The following is a 13,290-nucleotide window of genomic DNA, read 5'->3' on the forward strand; positions in this document are numbered from 1 at the left end:
TTGATTCTAAATAAGGCAAATAATATCTTTTTAAAATAATCATTATTTTTTGGAGCAAATAACTCTTAAATAAGGCTAAATATTTATTTTGAAAAATAATTTTTTTCTTGAATAAATGAGGGTATAAATAAGGTTAAGTTCATAATATTTAGCTTGAGAAAGATGGTGACCATACATTGTCATTTTTAAAATTGATTCAAATAATGAAACAAAACATTTTGATTTGAATTAATGGTTTAATTTTAAGAATTGGAGAAAATTTTCATTCTTGATTTAAAATAATATTTGTGTTCTTATCAATTTTTGAAGGTTTTTACCTATAAATAGTCAATAAAATAAGTGATTTTTTAACTCTTAATCAATCAAATATACAATTATTGAACAATACTTTTTCCTTAATTTCAATTTTTATTATAATATTTTTTTGTTATCAAAAAAAGTTATTATTATTTTCTGTTGTCTCACTTAGTTGACTAAATTTATATTTAAAATCCTCTTTGTTATAAGGCATTTAAGAATTTTTAAGTTGTTTGCTTCCCACAAATTAGTACAATCACCTAATTTTTGTTATATTTATGTTGTGTAATTTTTATTATTTTATTATCATATTTTATTTATCTTTCTAATTGAATTTAGAGTGATATGCCCACGTCCACTCAAAAAGATGTTCTAACTGTTTGATTTTTGCAAACTATCAAATGGTATTAATGAAAATTATAAAATTGATAATAAATTTAGACTTTGATTTTTATTCATCAAAAATAATATAATTAATTTAATTTAGATATAATACTTTTGAAATGATCAATTTTAAATAGATATACTGATGCATTATACGGGGTCAATACTAATATATATATATATATATATTAATCTAAAATATTAATTAAATTACTAAAATACCGAATTCTTTCACCCCCAAATTAATGGTATCTAAATAATTGGTAAATAAGCTGCATAAATTAAAATTTTGATCTGATTAGTGCATCTTTTATAGAAATGTGAATTATAAAAATTAACATATCATATAAATGATATTAACATTGTTTTAAAAAAATGCTTTCTAATAATAATATCTAAAACAAATATTTAGTTGATATTGTCCAGATAATATGAATGTTTATTTTTTGAATTTTTATCAAAAACTCTAAGCTTTACTTAAATGAAAAATTTTCTTTTAAAAGTTCATTTTTTTTAAAGGAAAAAAATTTAATAAAATATATAATTAATTAATGGCTATTAATAGCCTTTTTGCATGTATAATAATTTTTTAATTGGATGTACGTTTATGCCGTACAAATGTCAATTTATTCATATCAACAATAATCCATATTCAGCATTAAAGATATTCTATAAGGATTTCATGAGCAATGAAGATGACATTGCATGGCAGATGGCATGTAGGAAAAGTTTATTTATTTATTTAATTTTATTTTTTAATGAGTTTTAGAAAAGTTGAATAATTCATTAATAATAATTAATATTAGATCTCACAAAGAATATATATAAGGGTGTAAATGAACTGCTCACGTGAGGTTGACTCAATTGGTAAACCATTTATATCTATATATGGAACTTTGTGAGTTTATGACATTAGAGTGGAGGGGAAATCATTCTAAATGACAATAATGATAAAATAAAGGATGAACTAAGTCGAGTAGAGTACTAGAATTCTCTAGATCGGTTTACATGATCTTAGGACAGTTCATATTTGGTTCAAACTCACAAAATTTTGAAATTTTTTGTTTATAATTGGCTCCAAATTGTTAATAAATTTTATTTATTCTATTAATTTTTATAAAATTAAGAGGTTTTAAAAAATTAAATACCAAGAATATTGTAGACGTATTATAAGTTACTATGCTTAGATTAATAAAATAATTTATATAGATATATAAATAATAAATTTGAATTATTTATATTCACAAGGTTAATTTTTTGCTTAAGATTAGCTTGCAAGCTTCATTTATTGCTTAAAAATGGCTAATTTTAATGATTATTGAAGTTTGAGTGAATTAAAACCAAGCCGATTACGAGTTACTTGAGCAGATTTATAGTCCTTAGCATACGGGTTGCTCTTTATCTTTTTAAGTTTTATTTAAAAAGACTATATTTTTTTAAATAATATATGTCATTATTAAAGCATTTCCAATAGAAACGTGTATATTGAAAATTGACATAGAGCAAAGTAATATAGACATGATCTTTTAAAGATAGAGCAAAGTAATATAGCCATAGTCTTTTAAAAAAGATGCCCTTTAATGATAATTTCAAGAATAAATATTAAGCTGATATAACCTATGTCAAGGTGAATGTTTACTTTTGGAAACTCTATTAAATATTGTAAGTCTTTTTTTAAAAGCAAAGTATTTTTTAGAAAGAAAAAAAGTTAATAAAATATGTAATTAATTAACAGCTACAAATAGTATTTTTACACAATATTTTTGGAGAATAATTTTTTAATTGACTTTATATTTACATCACCTAGATAATAACATTGTTAATTATAGATGTGTCAAAAAACTGATTGACATTCAATGCAACTTATTTGAATAAGTTATTTTATGGTAGTTTGATTAGATTAGTTTTAAAAATTCAAAACCAATAGTCGGTTTGTATTGAATCAGTTTAAAACTGATCCAAACCAAATAAATTAGAAATATAAATAATTAAAAAATAAATATTTAAAAAATAATTAGCAAATTTGATAAACAAAAGAAATTAGTAAATTATTATTGTTTTAATTAATAACTATATTGATTTAAATTATTTAGTTAAAAAAATAGCTGTAATTGACATATTATTTAACTAATTTTATTTTATTGATTTTATTCTAAAAATAAATATTTTTACTTTTCAAAATGTTAAGAGATCTTAAAAAAAAAAAAAAAAAGAGTTATTTTATACAAGTAAAAAAGTCAAAGTTTAAAGTTTCAACTACTTAACATTAAAATTCTAAAGCCTAAAATTCATAAATCCAAGTCCAAACCTAATTCTAAATTGATTATTATTGGATTTGATTAGATTTAATTGAATTTGATTTAGTGTATTAGAAATTACTAAACTGATTAATAATTGGATTGGAAAAATAGATGGTTTTCAAAGCTACGGAAACTCTTACTATCAATTTCTATATTACATAAACATTAATTTATATTCATTATTAGAAATGCTTAAATGATGATGTTGAATCTCATATACACTATACAAATATTTTAAAAGTATTAATTATGATTTTACACAAAAATGTTTATCAAATATATTTATTTAATTACGTGGCAAGTTATATATATTATGGCAATACATTAGTAGTTGCAAAACTCTTACTATTTAAATACGGACTATTAGCTAAGTAAAATCAAATAAAAATTGATATATTATTTGCCATGTTAGTTGAGAAAATGACTCTGCTTTTTTACACCTCAGTATTATTGTAATGTATCTGGTGCTCCAACCAAACGAATTTGGACAGTTGAATTTACGCGAATGGCTTTAACATTATTTGGAAGAAGATGTGGGTAGGATTCACTTAGAGCCGCCACCTCATCCAAAAAAACTATAATCAACAATCTATAGTGTCTAATTTATCCACACACACAAAAACAAAACAAAAAAAAAAAAAAAAAAAAAAAACTAAAGAAAGAAAAAACTTCCCACACATATTGTTATTTATTTATTTCTACGAAAAAAAGTAAAAAATCAGAGCGCCTGTATATATATAAATTAACTTAAAAAAAAAAAACTAACAAAAGTTGATGCAAAAATGAGCATTGAAGTATCAAATGCACAATTAAACTAAGAAAGATACGACAAGGTGGACATGGATGCAAGTAAGACAGCCACGGACATAGACGAAGCAAAGGAGCTCGGCGGCAACGGCTCTGCTTACGAGTAGGAAGTATTGGAAGTGGTGACATTTATGGCAAACTTCTGGCCTTGTTGACAGTGATCATCAATGGGGCAAAATGAAGCAGTGAGGACCAGTCGATAATGATGTTGAATAAATTAATATTTGTGGAGTTGGCATAATCAATTACTTACTTACAGGGTTTATTTATGCCATTAATGGGACTGGCTTATTTTATTATTTTGTAGTAGGGCCCTTGGTCACACACTCTCTATAAGACTCTAGTTGGCCCATTAGATTGGAGGACCAACTCTCTTTAAAAGCCCTATGACTTACCCATATTTTTCCTAGTATTATTATATTATTAAATTATTAGTATTTTGTGTGTGTTTAAATTAATGGGTAAGTGTGACTTGCAGAGACTATAAAAGGTCTAGGGCAAGTAAACAAAGAATGCCATACGGTATTTTGATATTAGGGTTTTCAGAAATCTGAAAGTGGTTTGAGAGTAGTGTGTCCATAGGCACTATTTTACGTTGTTTCTATTTTGCAGGATTAAAGATCTAATTTATCAATGGCTGCGTTTGGAGGTTAGTAATTTATGATTTATGGAATTTATTATGTATATTTAGATCCATAAAATTTCTAACAATTGGTATCAGAGCACATGGTTAATATGCATAATAAATTTTTTTGTGATTAGTCTTCGTTGTATCTATGATGATCGAATTGAACTGTATGTGGCCATTGAATGATATGTGGGATTCAAATATATGTTCTTTATTTTATTTTTCTTTTTGCGTGCATGGATGTGAAGCTATGATCTTGATGTGTGAAGAAACATAATACATGCCCGATTGTTATTTATAAAAAACAAAAAAAAATTGTGATGCGAAACTAGTGGTAATCGGGTTTTGAATCAAATTTGTGCAAAGTATATAAACCTTGTTTTAGTTCGAATTAAGACCTGGGCATGGTGGAAAATTGTTTTTCGATGTGTTTTGTATTGTTTAAAATCTCGAATTGGACCTGAAAAGCTTTAATAAAAAAAAAAAAATAAATAAATAAAATAAAAACAAAAATTTTCTGCAATTTTTTTTTTTTTGGAATTACTTGGGTGTTTATTTTTCTGCGTTTTTAAACCAAATCGATATGGGGCAAAACTTTCTCAAGAGTAGAGGAATCAAAAGGTATCTATTTTGCTCAAAATTTTCTGGAATTTCTTGTGATTACACAGTTGGTTATTTTTTGAGTTTTGCCCGATTATAATCTTAAGTTTGGGTGTTTGTTTTAAGCTCTCCTTTAGTCAAATTGATACTTTAAAATTGTTGCCCATGCCGAAAGGAGAAGAATGGCACCGGTATTGTTGAAAACGGTGGCCGGAATTGTATTTTCCAGGCAGGTCGAATTAGCGGGTCGCATGACCCGTTTGGACTGGAACCGGGTCACCCGTGACCCGGTTGGGTGAAGAAGATGAGAGAAACGGCATGCCGTTTGGAGCCTTGGTGCTGATGTCAGCACGACGTGTCGTTTGCTGATGTCAGCAGCCAAAAAAAAAAACCTTTTTTTTTTTCCTTTTTATTTTTATTTTGTTTATTTATTTATTTGGTTAGTTGTTTATTTATCTATTGTTCACTTTTATTAACAAAAAAGAAAAAAAAAGGGATGTTATTCATTTATTTATTTGTTTATTTATTTCATTCCAATTTTATTGAATTAAATTTAAATATCTATGCATGAAAATTTTGATTGTGTTAGCTTTCCCTAAAGAGGCTTTGTGCCTAGTTGGTATAGTAGTGTGGAATTCTAAGTACTCACATATCGTGAGACTTATTTCATTTGCATTATGTGTACCAATGTAATGTATGTTGCCATAGTGGATGGGATGTTTTATATTTGCCTATTTCATGAAATTGCCAATATGTTATTTTTCTCCCACTTATTAACCAGGATCTATACGGGTAACTAGGCTACCCTGTAGGTAGTTTTAGTTGCTTTGTATGACGCTTGGAGTGGCAGTGGAAGTTAATTAAATGCCATGTATTGCAGGTTCTGAGTTGCCCTGTCGGTGATTCAGTTCAATGCATTTGATTGTGGTTATTTGGTTGACTGTCCCTGGCCCGCGTAAGGGTATCTTTAGTGCTACAAAGACCCTAAACGATATTTATGTTTGTGTTTTTTTGTGTTGAGGGGCTGGAAAATAGTAATTGAATTGTCTTAAATTTTTGAATGTCTTGTTGTTTACTATTTTTACAGCTAGTAGCACCCCAAACCTTCCGTCCATGACTGCCATGATGAAATTGGATGGGACAAATTATCAGAAATGGAAGAAAACCTTAGTTATGAATTTGACCTTCATGAAATTGTATTTGGCTTTGGAGATAGATCCACCAGAGATACCGATTGATGAGAGTACTGTAGCAGCTAAGAAACTTTATGAGGATTGGAAGCACTCTAATAAGTGCTGTATGATGATGATGGAGAATTACATGGATGAGGCCATATATGCTAGTATTCCTAAAGTGGATACTGCAAAGGGACTTCTTGAGGAGATAGGAAAGAAGTTTATCAAGTTTGATATGAATGAGAAGCATCATTATTTGGACCTATTGAATAATACCAAGTATGATGGTATTAAAGGAGTAAGGGACCATATTATGCTACTTTCCTCCTATTATAATAAGCTGAAGGACCTTAAGATGGACATTGGAGAGGAGTTCTTGACCTATTCTATAATGAGGAGTCTTCCATCACAGTTTGATAATATAAGGTCGAGTTTGAATACTAAGAAAGAAGGTTGTAGCTTGGAGGAATTGACTGCTATCCTTGTCAAGGAAGAGGATGATATTAGATTAAGTAAGTCTAGGTCTGTTGCTATAGTTTCACATCAGGTAGATAAGTCCAAGAAGTTTTTCCAAAAGAAGGGACAATGATTCAAGCCAGGACAAGGTTTCAAGCCTGGGCAGGGTTTTAATCCCAATAGGAAGGAGTTTTCTGGTATGAAGCCTAAAGGGCCGAGGGATGGTGTTTTTCAAATTAGAGAAAGGAAAGAGTACTTCAATGGAAGGTGTGGATACTGCAATAAAGTTGGACACAAGAAGATAGACTGTTGGACCTTAAAGGAAAAGCAAGAGAAGAAAGGTAATATTTTAATGATTGAGACCAATATTATTGATGTGCCCATGAATTCTTGGTGGTTAGATACTGGAGCAACAATTCATGTTACTAATTCGTTGCAGGGGATGATAAGCCGAAGGGGCCCAACCAATCTTGAGCAGTATGTTTATATGGGAGATAGATCAAGAGTGAAGGTGAACATTGTGGGAACAATCAAGTTGAAGCTTGCCACTGGATATGCTTTGGAGTTGCAAGAAGTTTCTTATGTACCTTCAATAAGAAGAAATTTGTTATCTATTTCACTTTTGGATAGTCAAGGTTATAGTTTTTTATTTGGAAATAACAAAGTTGAATTATTTAAGGATGGTAAAGTTGTTGGTTTTGGAACTTTATGTGGCAATTTATATAAGCTTGATTTATTTAATAATGGTCTCAATTTCTCTGTTAATTCTATTGTTGCTTCCAAACGCCCAAGAGTTAATGATAATTCCTCAATGTTATGGCATAAACGTTTGGGACATATTTCTAGGCACAGAATGGAAAAGTTAGTGAAGGATGGGATACTTCCTAATCTTGATTTCTCTGATCTGTTGACTTGTGTTAAATGTGTGAAAGGGAAGTTAACTGTCAAGGTAAGAAAGGATAAGTTAGCTAGGTGTGGAGATGTTTTGGAGTTAATCCACACTGACATATGTAGACCTTTTACACTAACTACTTTGGGTGGTTATAGATATTTTATTACCTTCATTGATGATTACTCTCGTTATGGACATGTTGAACTTATTCGTGAGAAGTCAGATTCTTTAGTTGCCTTTAAAGAGTTTAAGGTAAAGATAGAGCTTCAAAAGAATGAGAAAATAAAAGCTATAAGGTCTGATAGAGGTGGTGAGTTTTATGGTAGATATGATGAGACTGGAAGGAACCCAGGGCCTTTTGCTATTTATTTGCATGAGTGTGGCATTGATGCCCAATATACGATGCCCGGTACACCTCAGCAAAATGGCATAGCTGAGAGAAGGAATAGGATGTTGTTGGATATGGTATGGTCTATGTTGGCAAATTCTAGTTTGCCAGATTATTTATGGGGAGAGGCTTTAAGGACGACGGCTTATATTTTGAATCAAGTTTCAAGTAAGTCCGTTCCTAAGACACCTTTTGAGTTGTGGTCAGGAAGAAAGCCTAATTTGCATCATTTTCAAATATGGGGTTGTAAAGCTGAAGTAAGGATTTATAATCCCCAAATTAAGAAGTTGGATCCTAAAACCATTAGTGGATATTTTGTTGGCTATTGTATAGGATCTAGGGGTTCAAGATTCTTTTGTCCTTCTCACACCACCAGGATCGTGGAATCAGGCAGGGCCATTTATTTTGAAGATGATTTTGGATTTGATGATAATAATGGAACAAGGATGCCTCAATTTAGAGAAGAAAGTGTTTTCATTCCCAGTATAGTTGTTCCTAATAGAGATATAGTTGATCCAGTAGTTGATGAACCAGTAGTTGGTCAGAATGAACTCATTGTTGAAGAGTAGGATATTCCAGCTATTGCAGATGCTGATGTACCTTTGAGGAGGTCACAAAGGACTAGGAGATCAGCTATTCCTGATGACTATGAGGTTTACTTGCAGGAGCATGAGTTTGACATAAGTGATGATTCAGATCTAGTCACTTATGAGGAGGCCATAAGCTGTTCAAACTCAAATTTTTGGTTGGATGCAATGGAAGATGAAATGAAATCCATGGCATCAAATGGAGTTTGGGATTTGGTTGAGTTACCAGAGGGTAGCAAGCCTATTGGGTGCAAATGGGTCTTTAAGACTAAAAAGGACTCCAATGGTCAAGTGGAGAGGTATAAGGATAGACTTGTAGCTAAAGGGTTCAGCCAGAAGGAAGGGATTGATTATACAAAGACTTTCTCTCCTGTATCCACAAAGGATTCTTTTAGAACCATTATGGCGATTGTGGTGCATTATGACCTGGAGTTGCATCAGATGGATGTCAAGACTGCTTTTCTGAGTGGTGATTTATATGAGGATGTATAAATGGTTCAACCAGTTGGTTTCCAACAAACAGGGAATGGTAATTTGGTTTGTAAGCTTAAGAAATCTATTTATGGTCTTAAGCAAGCTTCAAGACAATGGTATCTTAAGTTTGATAAGGTTGTCACCGAAAATGGCTTTAAGGAGAATGTTGTTGATAGATGCATATATATGAAGGTCAGTGGGAGCAGTTTTATATTTCTGGTGTTGTATGTTGATGACATACTTTTGGTTACTAATGACACTGACCTATTAGCTGAGACAAAGCAGATGTTGTGCAACCATTTCGATATGAAAGATCTTGGTGAGGCTTCTTTTGTTTTGGGCATCAAGATTGTTCGAGATAGGACTAATTATGTGTTGCAATTGTCTCAGAGAGCTTATATTGATAGAATCCGTAAGAGATTTGATATGTATAATTGTTCTCCTGGAAGTGTACCGGTTACGAAAGGTGAAAAGTTTTCTAAAGATCAGTGTCCCAAGAATGATAGAGAAAGGATGGCAATGAAGAATGTTCGCTATTCTTCAGTAGTGGGTAGTTTGATGTATGCTTAAGTTTGTACACGGCCTGATATAGCTTTTGTTGTGGGTGTGCTTAGTAGATTTATGAGCAATCCCGATCCTATTCATTACCAAGCAGTTAAAAAGGTCTTTAGGTATCTTCAGGGTACTAAAGATCATATGTTAACATATCGTCGCACCAACTCTCTTGAAGTAGTGGGTTATAGTGATGCAGACTATAAATGTTGTGTGGATGATAAGAAATCTACCACTGGTTATATATTTATCATGGCAAGAGGTGCTGTGTCTTGGCGGAGTGCCAAGCAGTCAGTGATAGCATCCTCGACTATGGAGGCAGAATATGTGGCGTGTTATGAGGCTACCCATCATGCAGTTTGGCTACGGAATTTTATCCATGATTTAGGAGTAGTTGACTCCATTGAGAGACCTATTATGATGTATTGTGATAATACTGCAGCGGTGTCTTTTTCCAATAATTTAAAAGGTACTTTTGGTGCGAAGTACATTGATGTGAAATATTTTGTGGTAAAGGAGAAAGTTGAAAAGGGCCTCATTACTGTTGTTCACACGCCGACTTATAGTATGGTGGCAGATCCACTGACCAAGGCTTTACCGGTAGGCATATTTGAGGAGCATGTGTCCCGTATGGGATTGTTAGGCAGTTGAGACTGCTGTGGGTCAGTGGGAGTTTGTTATGTTTTCTGTAGTAATATCCATGTTGAGTATTATTTATTTCTTTGAATATTTTAATACATTAATGTATGTGGATCATTATTTATTTATTTATGAGATGATTTATTACACATATTATTGCTCCTTATATTTACAGGCCTGTTGAGACTATTAGTCTATGTGTATGTGTATGTTGATCCACAGGTGCCATGGTGAATCCCTACTACCTAGTTTAGGTATATTGTTGTATCCTGTCGATACGCAATGTGCTTGAATGAAATGGTTTTGTGTGTTGGGGGATTGCACATGGTTAGGTAAATCTCTACTATCTAGACTGAGTTTATAGCATGCAAAGTACTCAGTTGAAATGGTATAATGTTTTGGGAGATTTACTGAGAGAATCTCTACTGCCTAGTCTAGTATATTGTTGTGCCTTGTCGGTATACTATATATTTGGATGAAATGGCATTATGGTTCGGGAGATTCTATAGTAAATGAGTTTGGATTTTATATGATGATGATTATGCAGTCCAAGTGGGAGAATGTTGAATAAATTAATATTTGTGGACTTGGCATAATCAATTACTCACTTACAGGGCCTATTTTTACCATTAATGGGACTGACTTATTTTATTATTTTGTAGTAGAGCCCTTGGTCATACACTCTCTATAAGACTCCAGTTGGCCCATTAGACTGGAGGACCAACTCTCTTTAAAAGCCCAATGACTTACCCATATTTTTCCTAGTATTATTATATTATTAAATTATTAGTATTTTGTGTGTGTTAAAATTAATGGGTAAGTGTGACTTGCAGAGACTATAAAAGGTCTAGGGCAAGCAAACAAAGAATGCCATACGGTATTTTGATATTAGGGTTTTCAGAAATCTGAGAGTGGTTTGAGAGTAGTGTGTCCATAGGCACTACTTTACGTTGTTTCTATTGTACAGGATTAAAGATCTAATTTATCAATGGCTGCATTTGGAGGTTAGTAATTTATGATTTATGGAATTTATTATGTATATTTAGATCCATAAAATTTCTAACAAATGATGGACAACTTCTCGGGCCACTAACTAGCATATCCACTCTTCGGAGTGCAGTTTTTATATTCTTCCTTTGTTGCTATACCCACCAGGCTATCACTGTTGGGAATAATAAACCAAGTTTACTATATGCTTTCTCTAGGGTATATAATGAATATTTCTGGGAAATATAAAAGCATTTTAAATGTGTTTCACGTACCAGAAAAAAAGGTGAATGCTTATATATCTATGTTTTTTGTCTATTGAATCAAGTGGTGAAATTATAAATAAAAAGGTTTTATATATTTGTTCTGGTGTTTACTCTCCTTTTAAAACGAGTAATGACTGCATCTTTATAAATCATCTTTTTTTTTTTAAAATCAACAATTGGTATCAGAGCACATGGAAAATACAAACAATTTGGCTTCTCTTATTCCTAAATTCAATGAAGAAGATTATGATTATTGGAGCCATCAGATGAAGGTACTGCTAAAATCATTTAAGCTATAAAGTATTGTTGAAGATGGATATGAAGTGCTAGAAGATGAAAAGAGCCTAACTATAGCACAAAGCACTTTGTTGAAAGAAAAAAGAGAGAAAGAGAGCAACCTGATGCAGGATGGAAACAGCTTCTTAAAACTTATTACAGAAAAGGAAAACTAGATTCTAAAGCCCAAACTTTAATTTGGCATGATTTAGAACAAGATGGGCTTATTTGGGATCTTCAAGGATCCTAGTAGTTTTACGTTTAATTTAGTTTCCTATTTTACTTAGAGTATTTTATTATTTTAGTTTTCTTAACTTTTAAGAAAGTCTTATTATTTAGTTTCCTATTATTTTACTTTCCTAATGTTATTAGGTGATTTTATGATAAATAGGATTCTTTGTAATTCTTTTAGTAGTCGATTAATAATACAAGTATTTTCTGAGAGTTAATTCTTTGGTTTTGTGTGATGCAAAACAAACTTAGATATGATGCCTATGGATTTTGGGAGTGATTCTTAAAATCATTATAGTGTGATACTAGAACACTATCTATCTATTTTCAATTTTCTTTTCTTCTCTACCTGTCCTACATCAGTTTGGTATTAGAGAAAGATCCAACCCTCACCGCATGAACAGTACCCACGTAAATAGTAACCGCGTGAACAATTCGTGCACAGTCCCCTTGCACTGCATGAATAGTAACTTCGCATGAATAGTTCGGTTATCAGATTGTTTCTTTGGTTAAAAGAATCATGACTACGCAATCTAGAAAGAGTTTTAGAGGCAGAATAGCTGACAATCAATTTGAAGAACTATTAATTCGTATGGTAGAACAAGTAGAATCTCTTATTGTTAAGGTTAGTAATATAGAAACTCGGGTTAGCAATATTGAAGCACAAATATTTCAGCCTAATAGTTCCTCAATTAACAATGAACAAGAAGAAGTTCTTGAAGTCAATGATGATAAAAATCAAGAGAAGCAGCCAGCAAGAACAACTGCTCCAATACCCTATCCTACAGCCCAGCAAGCATCTAATTGGTTGAGAGACATGTTTCAATCGACACAACAATGTCATAACACTTTTGATGATATCATAAAGAGGGTAAAAATTGAAGTACTAGACTTCAAAGGGAAGGTAAATCCAACTGAATTTGCTGATTGGCTTTCTTCCATTGAAGACTATTTTGATCGGTATGATATGGATGATAATCAGAGAGTGAGTTTTTCTAGGATGAAACTAGTAGGTCTTGCTAAGATTTGGTGGATGGGTGTTGAAGGAGACTTGAAAAGAATGGGGTTACCACTCATTGCTACTTGGCAAGAGATGAAAGCTAAGCTTAGGGAAAAATATATGCCTACCAATTATTATGACAAACTATGTGAGCAAGCAATCAACTTGAAGCAAAATAATATGTCAGTTGCTGAATATATGTAAGAGTTTTGAATTGAAGACTTAAAGCCAACTACTTGAAGATCCAAGGTAAACGCTAGCAACGTTTAAATTTGGTTTGAGGCCTGACATTAGAAGGGAGCTATTACGACAACTAATCTATAGTTTGGAACAAAATTTCCAAGTTTCTTT

Source organism: Ziziphus jujuba, chromosome 1, assembly GCF_031755915.1.
Source record: "Ziziphus jujuba cultivar Dongzao chromosome 1, ASM3175591v1".
NCBI lineage: Eukaryota > Viridiplantae > Streptophyta > Magnoliopsida > Rosales > Rhamnaceae > Ziziphus > Ziziphus jujuba.